Genomic DNA, 17792 nt, shown 5'->3' with positions numbered 1-17792 from the left:
GTATATCAAACCACATAAGATATACAAACTATAAATACAACGGGAACCAAAAACCCTCTGATAACAACATTTTCATAGAAATATATTTTCTTTTAAATATATACATTTTTACCGCACGTATCAGTCTCGCGTCATGACAAGTTTTTCTAAAAAGTAGTATGGCAAGTTGCAATACCACAATTGAGCCTTGGGGTATGTAATCAAATCAAGAATAAATATAGCCTGATCAACTATATTTATCCTGGATTTGGCCAATATACGTCGAGGAATGGTCGTAGTAGTCAACAAGCCAAAAACTTATAAAATCTAAATTCGCTAAATTGAAATAATATAAGTCTATTATTAAACAATAAAACATTGCGCTCAGTAAAGATATAAATAGGCTTAGGAATTCGTTAATTAGAAATTCTTTTCTTATAAAAATCTCATACCTCTATCCCAGTACAGACAAATGGCCGGATTTCCTTTACCGGGAGACCCCTACTACCTAAATCAAGGTAACGGCGGCTGGATAGAAGAAGACCCGGAGGAAGACCCAGAGGAAATCGAAGAAGAAATCAAAGAAGAGGTCGAAGAAGAATTCGAAATCGAAGTCGGAGAGGAATACGAAGTCGACGAGGAGATCGTGGAAATTTCTAGCGGAACAGATTCCGAACCAGAAGTAATTGACCCTCCCATCCCACATCCTCCAGTGATCAGGCCACATCAACCGGGACCCATTCCCATATGGGGAAGCCACCTCTACTACTGGAGCCGTCAGCAAGGCGTGCGTCCTCCATTTGGCATGTGTCGGGATTTTTACAACGTCAGTGGAGGAGGCTCAGCTGATCGAGCACTTCCCGTTGTCGTGAACGCTATAGCTAACCAGAACTACCAGGCAGACCAACAAGCAACCCGAATTCGAGAGATCAATGCTGCTACCCAAGGTAACGCCTCCGACATCAGCCGTTTGGACGGACTACATGAGAATCTCCAAATCTACACGGGGACACTACAGAACCAAATGATAACAGCTCTAGATTATATAAGAGAGATGAAAGAACAACAAGCGGAATTCGAGAGGCGACTGATGGGAGTCAAACGGTCAGATGCCGAATCCAGCTCCAAACGCCACAAGTAGAGTTTGTTCAAGCTCCAACAAATTTTGATATAGACTAGGACCGCGGATAAAAGTTTTTCTCTTATTTCCTTTTGTATCTGTAAAACGGAGACCTCTTAAATAGGTCAAATTTTCCTAGAAGCCTAAAGAAACACACCTTAGGTGTGATGTATATATATATATATATATATATATATATATATATATATATATATATATATATATATATATATATATATATGCAGTGCCTCTTTATATACCTCTCGAAATTAATTAAATTGTTATATCTAATTTGAAACCAAAAACTAAAGTCAAAACAAATTACAAGATACGACTAACCCTCAATTACACGATTGTCAAGACATTAGAAACTTATAGTATTCATTCTTATTTTCTCTACCAGAACATGCCTCCTCGTAGAACAACACGCAGAAACTCAACTCCAGCACCACCTCCACCACCTCCTCCAACTATGGATGCAGCTATGTTCCAAACTGCTGTAACGGCCGCTGTAACCGCGGCGATGGCTCAAATGAGCAACAATGGGTCGGGAGGTGGAATAAATAGCTTTACCAACGGCCCAAGCCAAGGCCGTACTGGAGTCTGCACTTACAAAGACTTCACTAATGGAAAACCTATTCCCTTTTATGGAACTGGAGGAGTGTTGGCTCTGTCCCAATGGATAGAGAAGACGGAAGCCGTATTTGAAATTTGCGCATGCCCGGAAGAAAGCAAAGTAAAATTTGCTGCCTGTACATTCTCGGAACGCGCCTTGACATGGTGGAACGGCCATGTCAAGACACTAACCCTGGTGGTGGCGAACTCCATGGGTTGGGAGAATTTGAAGCGAATGCTCCTACGGGAATACTGCCCAAGGGGCGAAATTCAGAAGCTGGAACAAGAATTGTGGAACCTTTCGATGAAAGGATCGGACATCGCAGGCTACACCAATAGGTTCAGCGATTTGATAACGCTTTGTCCTGGGATGTTAATTCTAGAAAGCCAAAAAGTGGAGAGATACATCTGGGGATTATCACCCCAACTGCGAGGAAGTGTGCTAGCTTCAAAGCCCATGACCTTCGACAGTGCCAAAGAACTGGCGCAATCTCTGGTGGATCATGGCGTCTGCCAAGGAGTCACGACTATCGCAACTGAACCAACCAAAGGGAACAATGACAACAATAACAACAGCAAGAAGAAATACTGGAACAAGAGGAAGGGACTAACCTCTCAAGAACCTTCAAAGAGACAAATGGTGGCGGTTCATGTTGCTACTACTCCCAGCACAACTCCTACAACTTCGACGCCAACAAAACAATATGCAGAGAACTTGCCAAAGTGCAGCAAATGCAACTACCATCACCACGGAAATTGCCGCGAAATGTACTGTAAGAACTGTGACAGGAAAGGGCACACAACCCGTTTCTGTAAGGCACCAGCGCGGCCATTCACTCAAGTTCCTAGTACTGGGGTAAGTCAAGCCTGTTATGGATGTGGAGAAACCGGGCATTTCAAGAGGGACTGCCCCAAGACAAGGAATGTTGGTGGTATTGGGAGAGTGCTGGCGATAGGTCAAAATGAAGCAATAACTGATCCAACAGTAGTTACGGGTACGTTTCTCCTCAACAACATTTATGCATGCATACTATTTGATTGCGGTGCGGAGAGAAGTTTTGTGAGCCATAAATTCAAACATCTACTTAACCAGAGACCCCAACCACTTAATAAAATATTCACGGTAGAAATGGCTAATGGAAAAACAGAAAGCACAAGTGATATGTACGTCGAGTGCACATTAAATTTAAACGAACATTTATTTCCAATCGACCTTATGCCCATTTCGATAAGAAGTTTTGATATAATCATCGGTATGGACTGGCTGAGTCTTCACCATGCCGACATACTTTGCCATGAAAAGGCCGTTCGTCTCAATCTTCCCAACGGTGAAAATCTCATCATATATGGAGACAAACCTAGTGCAAAACTACAAATCATCTCCTGTATTAAAGCACGAAAATATCTTCGCAAGGAATACCATGCCTTTCTAGCCCACGTAGTAGACCAGAAGAAAGAACCAAAGAACATTAAAGATATTCCAGAAGTCTGCAACTTCCCAGACATTTTCCCAGAAGATCTCCCAGGAATCCCACCAGAACGTCAAGTCGAATTCAGAATCGACTTGATTCCCGGAGCCACCCCAGTAGCAAAGTCACCGTACCGTTTAGCTCCAGCCGAGATGCAGGAACTGTCCAGTCAATTGAACGAGCTGTTGAGCAAGGGATTCATTAGGCCAAGTTTCTCACCATGGGGTGCACCAGTCCTGTTCGTGAAAAAGAAGGACGGATCTTTTCGCATGTGCATCGACTATCGATAACTGAACAAACTGACAATCAAGAACCGATATCCCCTTCCACGTATAGATGATCTTTTTGACCAACTACAAGGAGCGAGCTACTTCTCGAAAATCGACCTAAGATCCGGTTATCACCAGCTACGAGTACTAGAAGGAGACATCCCCAAAACGGCTTTCCGAACACGATATGGTCACTACGAGTTTGTAGTGATGCCCTTCGGATTGACAAACGCTCCAGCAGTGTTCATGGATTTGATGAACCGAGTATGTCGCCCCTTCCTGGACAAATTCGTGATCGTGTTCATAGATGATATACTCATCTATTCTAGAAACCAGGAAGAACACAGCCAACATCTCCGCCAAGTTCTGGAAACATTAAGGGCAGAGAAACTTCATGCAAAATTTTCCAAGTGCGAATTTTGGATTCGAGAGGTGGATTTTCTAGGACACGTAGTAAGCAAGGAAGGAATACACGTGGATCCCTCGAAGATCAAGGCAATAGAGAATTGGACGATCCCAAGAACCCCTACCGAGATCCGACAATTTTTAGGACTCGCCGGGTATTACCGAAGGTTCATACAAAATTTTTCCAAGATTGCCAAGCCACTCACCACACTAACTCAGAAAAATGTGACCTTCGACTGGGGAGAAAAACAAGATGCCGCATTTCAAACGCTAAAACGGGCATTGTGTAGTGCGCCCATCCTAACCCTGCCAGAAGGGACGGAGGACTTCGTGGTCTATTGTGATGCATCAAACCAAGGACTCGGGTGTGTCCTGATGCAGCGAGGGAAGGTCATCGCCTATGCCTCAAGACAACTAAAGACGCATGAAGTGAACTACACAACGCACGATCTTGAGCTAGGAGCAGTCGTTTTCGCTCTAAAGATATGGAGACACTACCTCTACGGCACAAAATGCACGATCTTCACTGACCATAAAAGCCTTCAACATATTCTCAACCAGAAAGAACTCAACATGAGACAAAGACGGTGGGTAGAGCTACTAAGTGATTACGAATGCGAAATTCGATATCACCCCGGAAAGGCTAATGTAGTGGCGGATGCACTCAGTAGGAAGGAATACTCAGGTCGCCGAGTGAAGTCCCTAACTATGACGATCCATTCCCACCTGTCCACGCAAATCAAGGAAGCCCAAATGGAAGCCTTGAAAGCTGAAAATGTAGCAGGAGAAACCCTAAGGGGGATGGATAAGAATCTTGAAACCAAGAACGACGGAGTTCATTATTTCATGGATCGAATATGGACACCAAAGTTTGGTGGATTCAGAGAAATCGTCATGGACGAAGCCCATAAAACACGATACTCCATACACCCCGGCTCCGACAAGATGTATCTCGACCTCAAGAAGTTGTACTGGTGGCCGAACATGAAAGCCGAAATTGCTACCTACGTGAGTAAATGTCTGACGTGCGCTAAGGTCAAAATAGAATACCAAAAGCCTTCAGGTTTATTACAACAACCAGAAATACCCGAATGGAAGTGGGAGCGGATAACTATGGATTTCATAACCAAGTTACCCAAAACGACAAACGGACTCGACACCATTTGGGTAATTGTCGACAGGTTAACTAAATCAGCGCATTTCCTACCGATCAAGGAGACGGATAAATTGGAGAAGTTAACAAGGACGTACCTCAGGGAAATTGTACGACTGCACGGTGTGCCCGTATCCATTATCTCGGACCGAGATAGTAGATTCACCTCGAGATTCTGGCAGTCGCTCCAAAGAGCCTTGGGGACAAGACTAGACATGAGTACCGCCTATCACCCTCAAACCGACGGTCAGAGCGAGAGAACCATACAAACCCTAGAAGACATGCTGAGAGCCTGCGTAATCGATTTCGGCAAAGCATGGGACACACATCTACCCTTGGTCGAGTTCTCGTACAACAATAGCTACCACACCAGTATCAAAGCTGCCCCGTTCGAAACCCTCTATGGCCGCAAGTGCAGGTCACCTTTATGCTGGGCCGAAGTGGGAGACACCCAACTAGCAAAAGGACAAGCAACTGACAACACACTTACTGGGCCAGAAATCATACGGGAAACTACGGAGAAGATTGTTCAAATCCGAGAACGTCTAAAGGCATCAAGGGATAGACAAAAGAGTTATGCATAAGAGACGAAAACCCTTGGAATTCCAAGTTGGAGACCGTGTCCTACTAAAAGTCTCGCCTTGGAAAGGATTGATACGCTTCGGAAAACGAGGGAAACTGAACCCCAGATACATCGGACCATTCGAGATCCTTGCGAGGATCGGTCCAGTGGCTTACAAACTTAGACTACCTCAGGAACTCCACAATGTACACCCTACCTTTCATGTATCGAACCTGAAGAAATGCTTATCCGACGAGACCCTTGTCGTCCCTCTAGATGAAATCGCAATAAACGAAAACCTCCAATTTGTAGAGGAACCGGTAGAGATCATGGATCGGGAAGTCAAAAGGACTAAACAAAGCCGCATACCTATCGTAAAGGTCCGCTGGAACGCCAAGCGAGGACCTGAATACACCTGGGAACGAGAGGATCAAATGAAACAAAAGTACCCGCATCTTTTTCCTAAATTGTAATATTGATCTTAGATTAAATTTCGGGACGAAATTCCCTTAACAGGGGGATGATGTGACAACCCTATTTTTCCCAAAAACATTGTAAACACTCGAAAGCTAAAAACAACGAAATTAACCTCGAAAATAAAGTGTTCAGATATCTAAGTTGGGATGCATCGAATATTAGATATCATGCCCAGGTTTCCAAAAACATAAAGAACACTCAAAACCGAGTTATATTGAAGAAATTATAACCACTCGTATAATTACGACACGATGTTAAAATATAATTTGATGTAAAAAGTGAAATCTCAATAAAATACATTTTAGCCTTAAAGTATCTAAACAAAAGTCGTAGATCTCGTTGAAAGATGAGCGTGCATAAAAAGATCGCCCAATTTGGACCTCGTATGAAGAAGTTACAAATTTTCAAAGTTTCGTAACAGTAGTAAAGGGCTAAAAACTCGGATTGAAGATCGAGTATTATTTAGCTATCGCCACCTAAACGGAAGTTGAAGATCTCCTCGGTGGTAATAAAACAATAAAAAGACAAACGAAAACCGACGTCGAATAAAGAACCTATGAAATTTTAACGAACTTTAGGAGTCCCGGCCTATTAAAATTATATCATTAAAAATAAAGTCAAAACTAGCCGACGGAGTCTAAATGAAAGTTGTAGAGCATAATCTCACCTACGCGTGGATATAAAGACCGCGAAAAATGGAGCTCGTACGCGAAAGTTACGGAATTTAGAAGTTGGAAGCAGGGATTACGCCCCGCGTAATCTGGGAGTACGCCCCGCGTACTAGACCCAGGGTCGAGTCCCATCGGCCCGCCCAAACTACGCCTAGCTAGCCAGGAGTCGTAAGTCATGACGCCTTATTACGCCCCGCGTAACCGAAGTACGCCCCGCGTACTGACTACGCCCCGCGTACTCCGGCAGTACGCGCCGCGTACGGGGGTTTTCAGCCCTATAAATAGAGGGCATAAGACTCGGGTTTTGGCACACCTTCACCATTTCTCAGACATTCTCCCAGCTCCAGAGACCCTTTTCTCACCTCGGTTTCCGCACTCGAGCCCCGACGAAATATTTACGTTGCAGAAGTTCCCAAAGAGCCCGACGACGCAACTATCCGAGATCGAAACTCTGCTCAACTCTAGCCCCTCTCTTCAAACTTAACGAGTGAGTTCATACCCCTACTTTTAAATCCTTTTACATGTTTTAGGGGGGGAAATACAAGTACATTACACGTTAAAAGTATCGTTTTCTAAACATAAATGCAATTTCTAACTTCGAATATCGATACAAACATCTTATGTATACAAGGGCAATTATATCACTAAGTTATGTCTACCAAATGGAACATACTATCTGAAGAACTATAATGGGTATAGTTAGCAAGTCAATCCTACATTTTTATACAATTTGAAAAACGAAACACTTTCAAAAAGGAGTAAAGTCATTTCATTGTAAATCTATTTATACTAGGTAAATGTGAGACATTTAAACTTCAACGTACATTTTTGTACGCATTTCAAGTCCTGTATTATATACCATAATCTCTTGGAGGGAGAGCGTGATACTTGTGTATAGATCTATACGGGATTGACAATCCCGCACCTAAACTACTAGCTATAGTTAGACCGGCAGGTCTGGGGTGACAAATGTCATAACACTGCAACACTTGAAGAATGTTGTTACAGGCCGTCAGTGTCAATAGTATGGTTATAAAACTCACATAAAAAGTATAAAACAAGATTGATTTACAAGGTTCATATGTGCATCGCAGTATTTCTACATTATATTTTCATACTAAATTATTGTTATCAATTGTTTATAAAAGTTACTAACACATTCCAACTTTGGAACCTTTTACATTTTACAAGAAAATATTGGATTTTCTAAAGATCTCGTTTACCAAATTACTACCAAAGGAATATACTTTTCAACTCGGAACACTCATGAACTCACCAACTTAAATGTTGACACTTTTCAAAACCACTTGTATTTCTCAGGGAATCAGTGATACAGGTAAACTACCAGCTTTTGGAAGAAGGAACATAAAGGATGATTTTATCATTAAACATTTATTCATCATATTGTAATATTCTTTTGATAACATGTATAACGCAACAATACACGTTTTCATTGTTATATATATGATGGTTGTGTTACTTTCTTTGCAATATTCAATCGTTGTGATACTACGTGAAGTCATCCACCCCCGAATGTTTCCGCCATTCTGGTTTGGGGGTGTGACACCAGGTGGGTTGAAGGCCCGGTGCGGGCGGACCAACCACACTGCAGACTCGAGGGACATGACTAGAGTCAGAGGGTGGACCAGGTGGACTGAAGGCCCGACACGGCGGACCAGTCACACAGTAGACCCGATATGCTTGGTTGTTCTGTGATTCGATATGATATAGCATGATATGTGTGTGGTATATGTGGTTGGTATTTTGGGGGTATCTCACTAAGCTTTCGGGCTTACAGATGTGGTTTAATGTTTTTCAGGTTCTTCAGGAGACCGTGGCAAGGCAAAGGTGTAATCGTACCGCTCTTCGTGTTTATGTTTTATGATATGGACCTAGGAATACTCTGATAATAAATGTATTGAAAACCTTTTTTGTAACAACATTATTAAAATGAGTTGTTTTTGAAAAGTTAAAATTTGTTGAAATTTTTGGTCGTTGCAATGTTGAACATAGTCAACCCGCGTGGTTTATGCCATCTACTCAACGAGTTGAAGGACCCCAACTCGACGAGTAGAAGACTGTGCATGAAAACCCTAATTTTCAGGGTTTACATCCTATTTAAAGGACCTTAAGTCCTTTCCTCCAGCCTCCTTACCACCTTTTGATAGCCAGAAGCAAACCCTAATCGATCTAACCCTATTCTTGAGTGTGTGTGTGTGTGTGAGAGAGAGAGAGAGAGAGGCTAAAAGTGGGTTTTTTGTGCATTTGTTGAAGGAGCTTGAAGGTTAAGAAGCTTGTAGATCTAGTATCTACATTATGTTGCCATCGAGTAGAAGGTAAAAAGTCTTTACATTAGGCTTCCATCTGTTAGATCTCTTCTTATGCTCATATATGGTCATTTCTAGTGCAAAATGAAATCACTTTTGGATTTGAGCTTGTTGGAAGGGCATACTTTCAGATTTGGACTCCTCTAGGCCCTTTTGGACATATAGCATATAGCTTTATGAAGTTTTGACCCTCCTCCATTCCCAAAACCTTTGACCCTCCTACACTGTGTTACCGTCGAGTAGAAGGTAAAAAGTCTTTACATTGGGCTTCCATATGTTAGATCTTTTCTTATGTTCATATATGGTCATTTCTAGTTCAAAATGAAGTCACTTTCGGATTTGAGCTTGTCGTAAGGGCATAGTTTCAGATCTGGAATCCTTTAGGCCCTTTTGGACATATAACATATAGCTTTATGAAGTTTTGACCCTCCTCCATTCCCAAAACCTTCTTCCAAGGCTATTTATGAGTGTTTTAGCTTCTTGGAGCCTTGCATGTACGTAAAGTTAGCAACTTTATGTGATAACTACACCCTAAAAGTCTAGATCTATAGTTTGGAGCTTTGGTTTAACTTAAAATTATCTGAATGAGAAATGGACTGAAGGAACTCAACAAGTTGCATAGTCAACTCGACGAGTTGAATGAGGGTTTCCCACTTTCTTGATTCTGCATAAACTCGACGAGTTGGTTAGGGTTTTCCCGACATTCTCGGCATTGCATGGACTCGACGAGTTGTCTGGAAACTCAACGATTCGACTAGGGTTTTCACGACTTCTTGAATTCCGAAGGAAGTCGACGAGTCAGTAAGCTACACTCGACGAGTTGGGTCAGAACGAATTGTTGACCCTGGCCGTTGACTTTGACTTTGACCAAGGGGTTGACCCGTTTGACTTCTGGGGTTGTTTTAGTAATTTGGAAATTTATGGAAGTGGATCATTGGTGGATGTAGGTGTTTGATTTTGGAGCTGTATTTAGGGAGTTTGACATTATCATCCCGAGCTACTTGTGAGGTGATTTGTCCTTACTATACTAACAGGGTCGAAGGCACCAATGTTGATCCTTCTTTTTGGATTGTTATCCTGGTTATTGCATGATGATATGCTCAGTGACGTGGTAGGTCGGTATCCTAGTATATAGGATGATGTTATGTTAGTGATCGGTTAGGTCGGTATCCTGATATATAGGATGATGCTCTGGTTATTGATTTGTTAGATATGTTTGACTGTTTGTATATGCTAGCATTTGTTATCAACGTGTTAATTGTATGATTGGGGGTGGGTTGAGGCAGACCTGCTTTGTGCTGTAGGCCAGCATATCCAGGGCGCCCCGGATAGACTGCAGGCCCAATGGGTCATATCATTCAGACCGAAGGCTTGGAGAATGGCACAGACAGGTTGAAGGCATGGTGAGGCAGACCAAACATGCTGAATGTTCTGAGAGTGGGACAGACAGATTGAAGGCATGGTGTTGGCGGTCCAGTCATACTGTAGACTCTATATGTATGTTGTTATTTGCTATGATATAGTTATGATGTATGGCGTTGGTATTTTAGGGGAACTTACTAAGCTTCGAACTTACAGTTGTTGATATTGTTTCAGGTACTTCTGATGATCGCGGGAAGGCGAAGGTGTGATTGTGCATTTCCTTATATTTTTATGATATGATTTTGGGATACTCGGACATAAAACCATTTTGAAAACAAATTTGTAATGATTATTGGTTTTTGAATGATTTAAAAAGTTTTAAATTTGCATGATTTTTATGGGTGTTACATGGAGCCCATGGCACTTGGATGTCAGACCATGTGGGGGAGCCCATCGCTTTCCAAGTAAATACCATGGGGGAGCCCATGACACATAAGTGTAAGACCATGTGGGGGAGCCCATGATATCCTGGAGTAAGACCCTAGGAGGAACCCACGACATCCTTATATGTTTATATATGTTGTTTATGTGATATGTGGTATACTTGTTGTTTATGTGATATGTGGTATACTAGTTGTTTGTTTGATGTGTGATATGCTAGTTGTCTTTGTGATACTTTCATGAAAGATCATGGGGGGGAGCCCATGGTGCTTGGATGTCAGACCATGCGGGGGAGCCCATGTCTTTCCAAGTAAATACCATGGGGGGAACCCATGGCACTAATGTGTAAGACCATGCGGGGGAGCCTATGACATGCTGGAGTAAGAACCTGGGAGGAGCCCACGACATCCTTATATACTTATGTGATTGATATGGCTTATATGATTGATATGAACTATGTGATTGATATGGTTTATGCGGTTATGTGGATTATGTGGGGTATGCTCTGGGGAACTTGCTTACAATTTTGTTTATGGTTTCAGGTATCATTGGTTTGGAAAGGAAGGGTCTGACTTGATCGCAACACATACACCCGTGTTTTCCGCTTTATGTGATTTTGGGATGTAACTATGATAAAGGTTTTAATTAAGTAATATTTTGAATGATTGTATGAAGTAACATTTGTGTTTAACTATAATGAAAATTAAAAGTTTTACCCTTGATTTTTGGGTCGTTACAGCTTTTTAGAGAGCCAACTCCTAAGCCTCTGTTATCTTTACTAGCCTAGACTAGATTCCAATTAACACAACATATTTTGTTTTTTTTCCTCATTTTACCGTCCCCACAGGAAACGTCTGCGTGTTTTCTTGATATCATTGATAATGGAAGTTAGAGCCTTAAAAAGAGAAAAGTAGTAGAGTGGTAAACTTTCCAAGACAAATTTGATCAACATGAGCCGTCCCCTGAAGAAAGGAGACTTGGATTTCCAAGTCGAGAGCCTGTTGTTGACCCACTCAATTATAGGTTTCCAATTATGTTTGAGGGCCATATTTTCTCCTAAAGGGACCCTAGCTAAATAAAAGGGAAAGAGACGGCTTCACATCCTAAAATATACATACAACTAAAATCTCGGAATCACCCACACTGATACCAAATACCTGGGATTTACGAAAGTTAACCTTTAAGTCGAACGCCATGTGGAAACATCTTAGAATCCTCGCCATTTTTTGAAAGTTGGAGCATGATAAATCTCCGACAAAGATCGTATCAGAAGCATAGAAGAGATGGGAGATGGGGGGGGGGGGGGGCATTGTTCGGAATTTGGATACCACAAAAGAGAGCAGATTGACAAGCCGATTTCATGGAGGCATTAAGACCCTCCATGGCCAGAATAAACAAGAACGGGGAAAACAGGTCCCCTTTCGTAAAACTCATTGGTCGGGAAATCGTTAATAAGAACAGAGGCTCTAGAGGAAGCAAGACATCCTCGAATCCAAAAACACCACCAGTTTCCAAACCCCATTTGATAAAGAATCGAGCCCAAATAATGCCAGTTGACAGAGTCAAACGTTTTGTCGAAAGAAAGGCTTTCTTCTTGTCTTTTTTAGCCCAAGAAAGGATCTCATTAACGATGAGTGGGCCATCCAAAATGTTTCAATTTTCGAGAAAACCAGTTTTTATATCATCGATAATGGAACTGATAACTCTTTTAACTCGATTAGCTAACGTCTTGGTGATGATCTCATATAAGCACATGTTTAAACTGATGGGACGATAATCATTTAAGGTGAAATAGTCTTTTATTTTGGGAATGAGAGTGACAAAGGACGAACTACAACCTCTCACGAACCGACCATAGACTCAAGTATTTGACAAATCTCATCATATCATATTGTATAATATTCCAATATTTCTCTATGAATTGAAAGGTGAAACCATCGCCCGGAGGCCTTATCACCTCCACAGCTCCATACAACATTTTTTATTCCATCTAGGTTAAAATCCTCTTTTAAAATCCTCTCCAATATATGAACTCCAATTTGCAATGGATAAAATCAAACATATCGGAACTTGTAGTGTTTTTAAAATTCATCAACATGCTCCATTATCCGGATTTCATGTTTTTTCAATTTAATATCGGAATCAATTTTTTTTTGCTAGATTCAAAGAAGTGTTTGTATATTTTATTTAAATTAGTATAGTTTTTCTAAGGAATTGTAACGTCGAATATATAGAGGTAGGTTTGACATTTTCGTATAAAGCTATCAAGATGGATGGACCATTTCCAAAAGGGAAACGAATGGAGAGTACATCATAACTTGTCCATTTGTTAGCCCTCCAAATTTAAGCGTATTCATTTCAATGAACATGACAAATTATATAAATACATTTTAAATTAATAATGTTCAACATGGACGATCTGTCGATCTGTGGTTAGAAAACATCGATATTTCAATGCTTGCCGAAATCTTGTAGAGATATTGTGAAGGTGCAATTATATGATATTTGCATCGTATGTAACGTTGACTTTAATAACTTGTTGGTTAAAATCTTAGAAGAAAGATCTTTTTAAAACTTAACGTAATAACTTTCTATACTTGCACAACAAATATTCAAGAATTCATGAATCTTAATTACTTGTTTGTAGCATTTAACATGAAAGATTTAACGTAGCTTAATCAATGTTTGCATCGTTGCTACAAATCTATATGGAAATCTAGACTACAAGTTAGAGGTTGTTTGATATGTATTTTTCTGGGACTATTAAAATATTAGGTCTAACTCAATCACATTCAGATCTTTTGATATTACAATTAGTAGTCTGTGATTCATAACCTCTTATTCAGTAATATTCATAACACATGTTGACTTAATCAAGTTTCACTCAATTAGGGGCGGAAATATTAACCGAAAAACCGAACCATAACCAATTTAAGCGATATAACCGAACCATTACTAAAAGATATGGTGCAGTTTCTAATTTTGATTAACCGAATACATATGGTTCGGTTATGATTTTCATCTAAAACCGAACCGCTATAAACCGAACCGAACCAATAATATTAATAAATATTTTTAATATACTATCATATTAAATATATGTTATGTAATTATATTAAGAATTGAAAATTTAAAGGTTAATTATTGATATAGATAAGTTAAATAATCTTCTATCAATACTATTATATATACACAATCATTCACTTTTTAAAACAATAGACTTTATGTTTTTCAATTTTTATGGAAAAACATTTTTATTTTTATGTCATTTTGAACGATTATGGTTAACCGATATTAACTATTAACCAACTAAAATCGTTAACGAAAACAAATATTAACCACTATCTAATGGTTCTCGAAATAAATCAACCAATTATAATGGTTAAGGTTCGGTTTTAACCAATTACCGAACTAAACCATCTCATATTCACCCTTACACTCAATCAACAACTGTCAAAATCTTATTTTTTTAGTAAATGATTTTTATGAAGACTAAGACTCAGGTTGACGCCTGAAGGGAGTGATAATATGCTTAGCATGTTGTCACATAAGATTTTTTAAAGTCACATAAATTTTTTTGAAACCACATAAAGATAAAGAAAGTGGTAACATCCAAGTTAAAAGATAGTAAATGATAACATCCAAATGAAGTGTTATTTTTAATAAGTTTTATTTTGAAAAATAAAAAAAAGTCAATCAAAGCTCTTTTACAGTTTTACCTTGTTTTCTCTATTCTCCTTCCTATCACTACGCCGATGGCGAGCCATGGCCGACGAGTTACTTAGCGAGTTTGATGAGAATGGCGTTGGCGCACCTAGCGAGCTGATGGTGATCTCTCTAGCGAGGCTCGGGATGTTATTCGGTTCGATTTTTCTGTTTTCGGTTAAATCAGTACGATTTTATCGTTTTTTTTATAAATATAATCATAACCAAACCAAATAAGGTTCATTTTAATCGGTTTTGGTTTTTTCGATTATTGTTTCTTCGGTTCGATTAACTGGTTAAACCAAATAAAAAATGCAAATATATATACCATATTATATTCAACCTTTCATGATGTGCTATCTTGAAGAACCAATGTAGATACGCAAGTTGTAGCGATATGTTAATATAACTTTAATAATATATGAAGATGAGAGAAATGAATGTAGCGAAATGTTAATCACAGAATAATATTGTCCATACGTCAGCACAATAAATATCAATCTACATTTGAACCTATATATATATATATATAACAGTTTTTTGGGGGTACATACAACATTTTTTATTCGGGTATATATATATATATATATATATATATATATATATATATATATATATATATATATATATATATATATATATAATAACATTTTCTATGTTATTATACCCCCAACTAAAAAGATTGTATCATGTTTTTTTTTAATTCTCATAACAACTACATAAAATATATATCGATAATGTTTGTACCACATATCAAATTTCTTGACTCTATCACCCGAAAAAATTGGTTGTTGAAAAAAGATACCTTGTTTATCAACAATTTACGTTTCCCGATTAGACACAATATCTCTTGGTAAACAATGAAGTAAAGGTTGTAAATAAATATATTTTTTACGTACTACTCTGAATCTCCTAACAACTTAAAACAAATATTTATAGTTTCATATGTTTTTTTCCCAAATTTTTACTCGTCTCCATCTCGAAGTGACTTGGACCGAGATAATCAAGAAAGAGAAGATAACAAAAGTACAAAACAACATGCTATCGTTCTCAAGTGTAATTTTTATTGCATGTCCTAAGAAGAATACATGTTTTTGTGTATTTAGGTGTGTATGGATAGGTATAAGCTTTAATTTTGATATATAGGTCCCAAGTAACTATCAAACGTAGAATTTTATGTTTAACTCTCACTCTTTCCTATCATATATATATATATATATATATATATATATATATATATATATATATATATATATATATATATATATATATATATATATATATATATATATATATATATATATATATATATATATATATATATATATATAGGTTCAGGTTTATTTGAGACCATTCTAATTTTGTGAGACCGTGAAACCAAATCTAAAAATAATTTTAAAATGCAAAATAAATGGAAAAATCCAAAAAAAAAAAATTTTAAATATTATTTTCGGAACTTGAATTAACTAAAAAATATATAAAAAAAATAAAAAATAATAAAAAAAATTCCGTTTTTTTTTTTGAAAAATACGTGAAATATTCTAAATAGAATATTACACTGACATATTCTAAAAAATAATTTTAAAATGCAAAATAAATGGAAAAATCTAAAAATTCTTTTTTTAAATATTATTTTCGGAACTTGAATTAACTAAAAAAAATAAAAATAAAAAAAAATTCTTTTTTTTTTTTGAAAAATACGTGAAATATTCTAAATAGAATATTACATTGTACATATTCTAAAAATAATTTTAAAATGCAAAATAAATGGAAAAATCAAAAAATTCTTTTTTTAAATATTATTTTCGGAACATGAATTAACTAAAAAAATAAAAAATAAATAAAAAAAAATAAAAAAAATGCGTCTCACGGTCTCACAAAATATAGGTGGTCTCAAATGAACCTAACCCTATATATATATATATATATATATATATATGTATATTGTTGGATTAGTGTCTAAGTCCATAACTATTTTGGTATGTACTTGACCCGATGGTGCATGGTCCTTTTGGGTTGCCTTCACCAAAGCAACTTGATTGGAGAAATGAATAAAGAGAGAGAGGATAATATGATTTATTAATATGTTATAAGAATAATATATTAAAGGAGAAATCATATTTGTTTAATTAATATTGGTCAAGAATTAGTTTTGTGATCAAATGTAATTAATTAAACTATAGGGGTTGATTTGTAATTATGTGATAGTTACAAAATAAGGTAAGGATTATCTTATTTATATGGTGGACGAATTTAAGGTTGGAAAGCCTTAGAATTCGAGTATGATAAGGATTCAAGGATTATCTTATTGGTTGCTTAATGGATAATCAACTAGATAAGAATAATGACTGAAACCCTATCTCTACACCTATATAAACACCCCTAGGGTCATGAATTCGTGTATCCCTTCCCAAGAGGTCCTAGATACGAATTCTAACCTCTCACCTCTCTCTTTATACCTTCTCCACTTGCTTATGGTGTTTGTAAGCCATTAGAGGAGTGACACTTGTGACTCTAAGCCTTCCAAAGTCAATTCAAGGAGGATTTGGGATTGTTATTGCTACATAACAATCAAGGTATGATCTTAAACCTAATTACATATGAATATGATTACTTGAATGCTAGAATTAGGGTTTATAGTCTTGGATTCAAAGCATGTACAATAGAGAAACCTAGATCCAAGCATTAGAGTTTGTATGAGCACATAGGATGTCTTATGACCAAAACCCATCATATATATATATATATATATATATATATATATATATATATATATATATATATATATATATATATATATATATATATATATATATATAGTTAGAGAAATTAAATATCTTTCTATTTTTTGTTTATATTTTTATTCTTATATATTATTTAAAATGATGATAAGTATATAAATTTAAAATCTCAATCCAATTTAAATTAAATTGAATGACATTTATCACCATTTAAAATAGATAAGAAGATAATAAAAACAAAAATAAAAGGTATTTAATTTCTCATATTTTTAGTGTAGTATATTTAGCCGTTTTAAAAGAAAAGTAAAATCTTATGTTACTTTACTAAAAATATTAATGCAGCTATTAAAAGATAACCTTTTTGATCTAATAGGAAAATCGTGTATTTTGATAATATTATTTGAAGTATAATTAGAGATTTGAATACTACTAAATTCCTTCTCAAAGGTCAATGCTCAATAATGATATTTTCAAAGTCATTAAAAAGTAAAAATGT

The sequence above is a fragment of the Lactuca saligna genome, chromosome 6 (assembly GCF_052625555.1).
Source record: "Lactuca saligna cultivar CGN05327 chromosome 6, ASM5262555v1, whole genome shotgun sequence".
Taxonomy (NCBI): domain Eukaryota; kingdom Viridiplantae; phylum Streptophyta; class Magnoliopsida; order Asterales; family Asteraceae; genus Lactuca; species Lactuca saligna.
The sequence above is the reverse complement of the archived record's forward strand: the minus strand, read 5'-3'. Positions refer to the sequence as shown.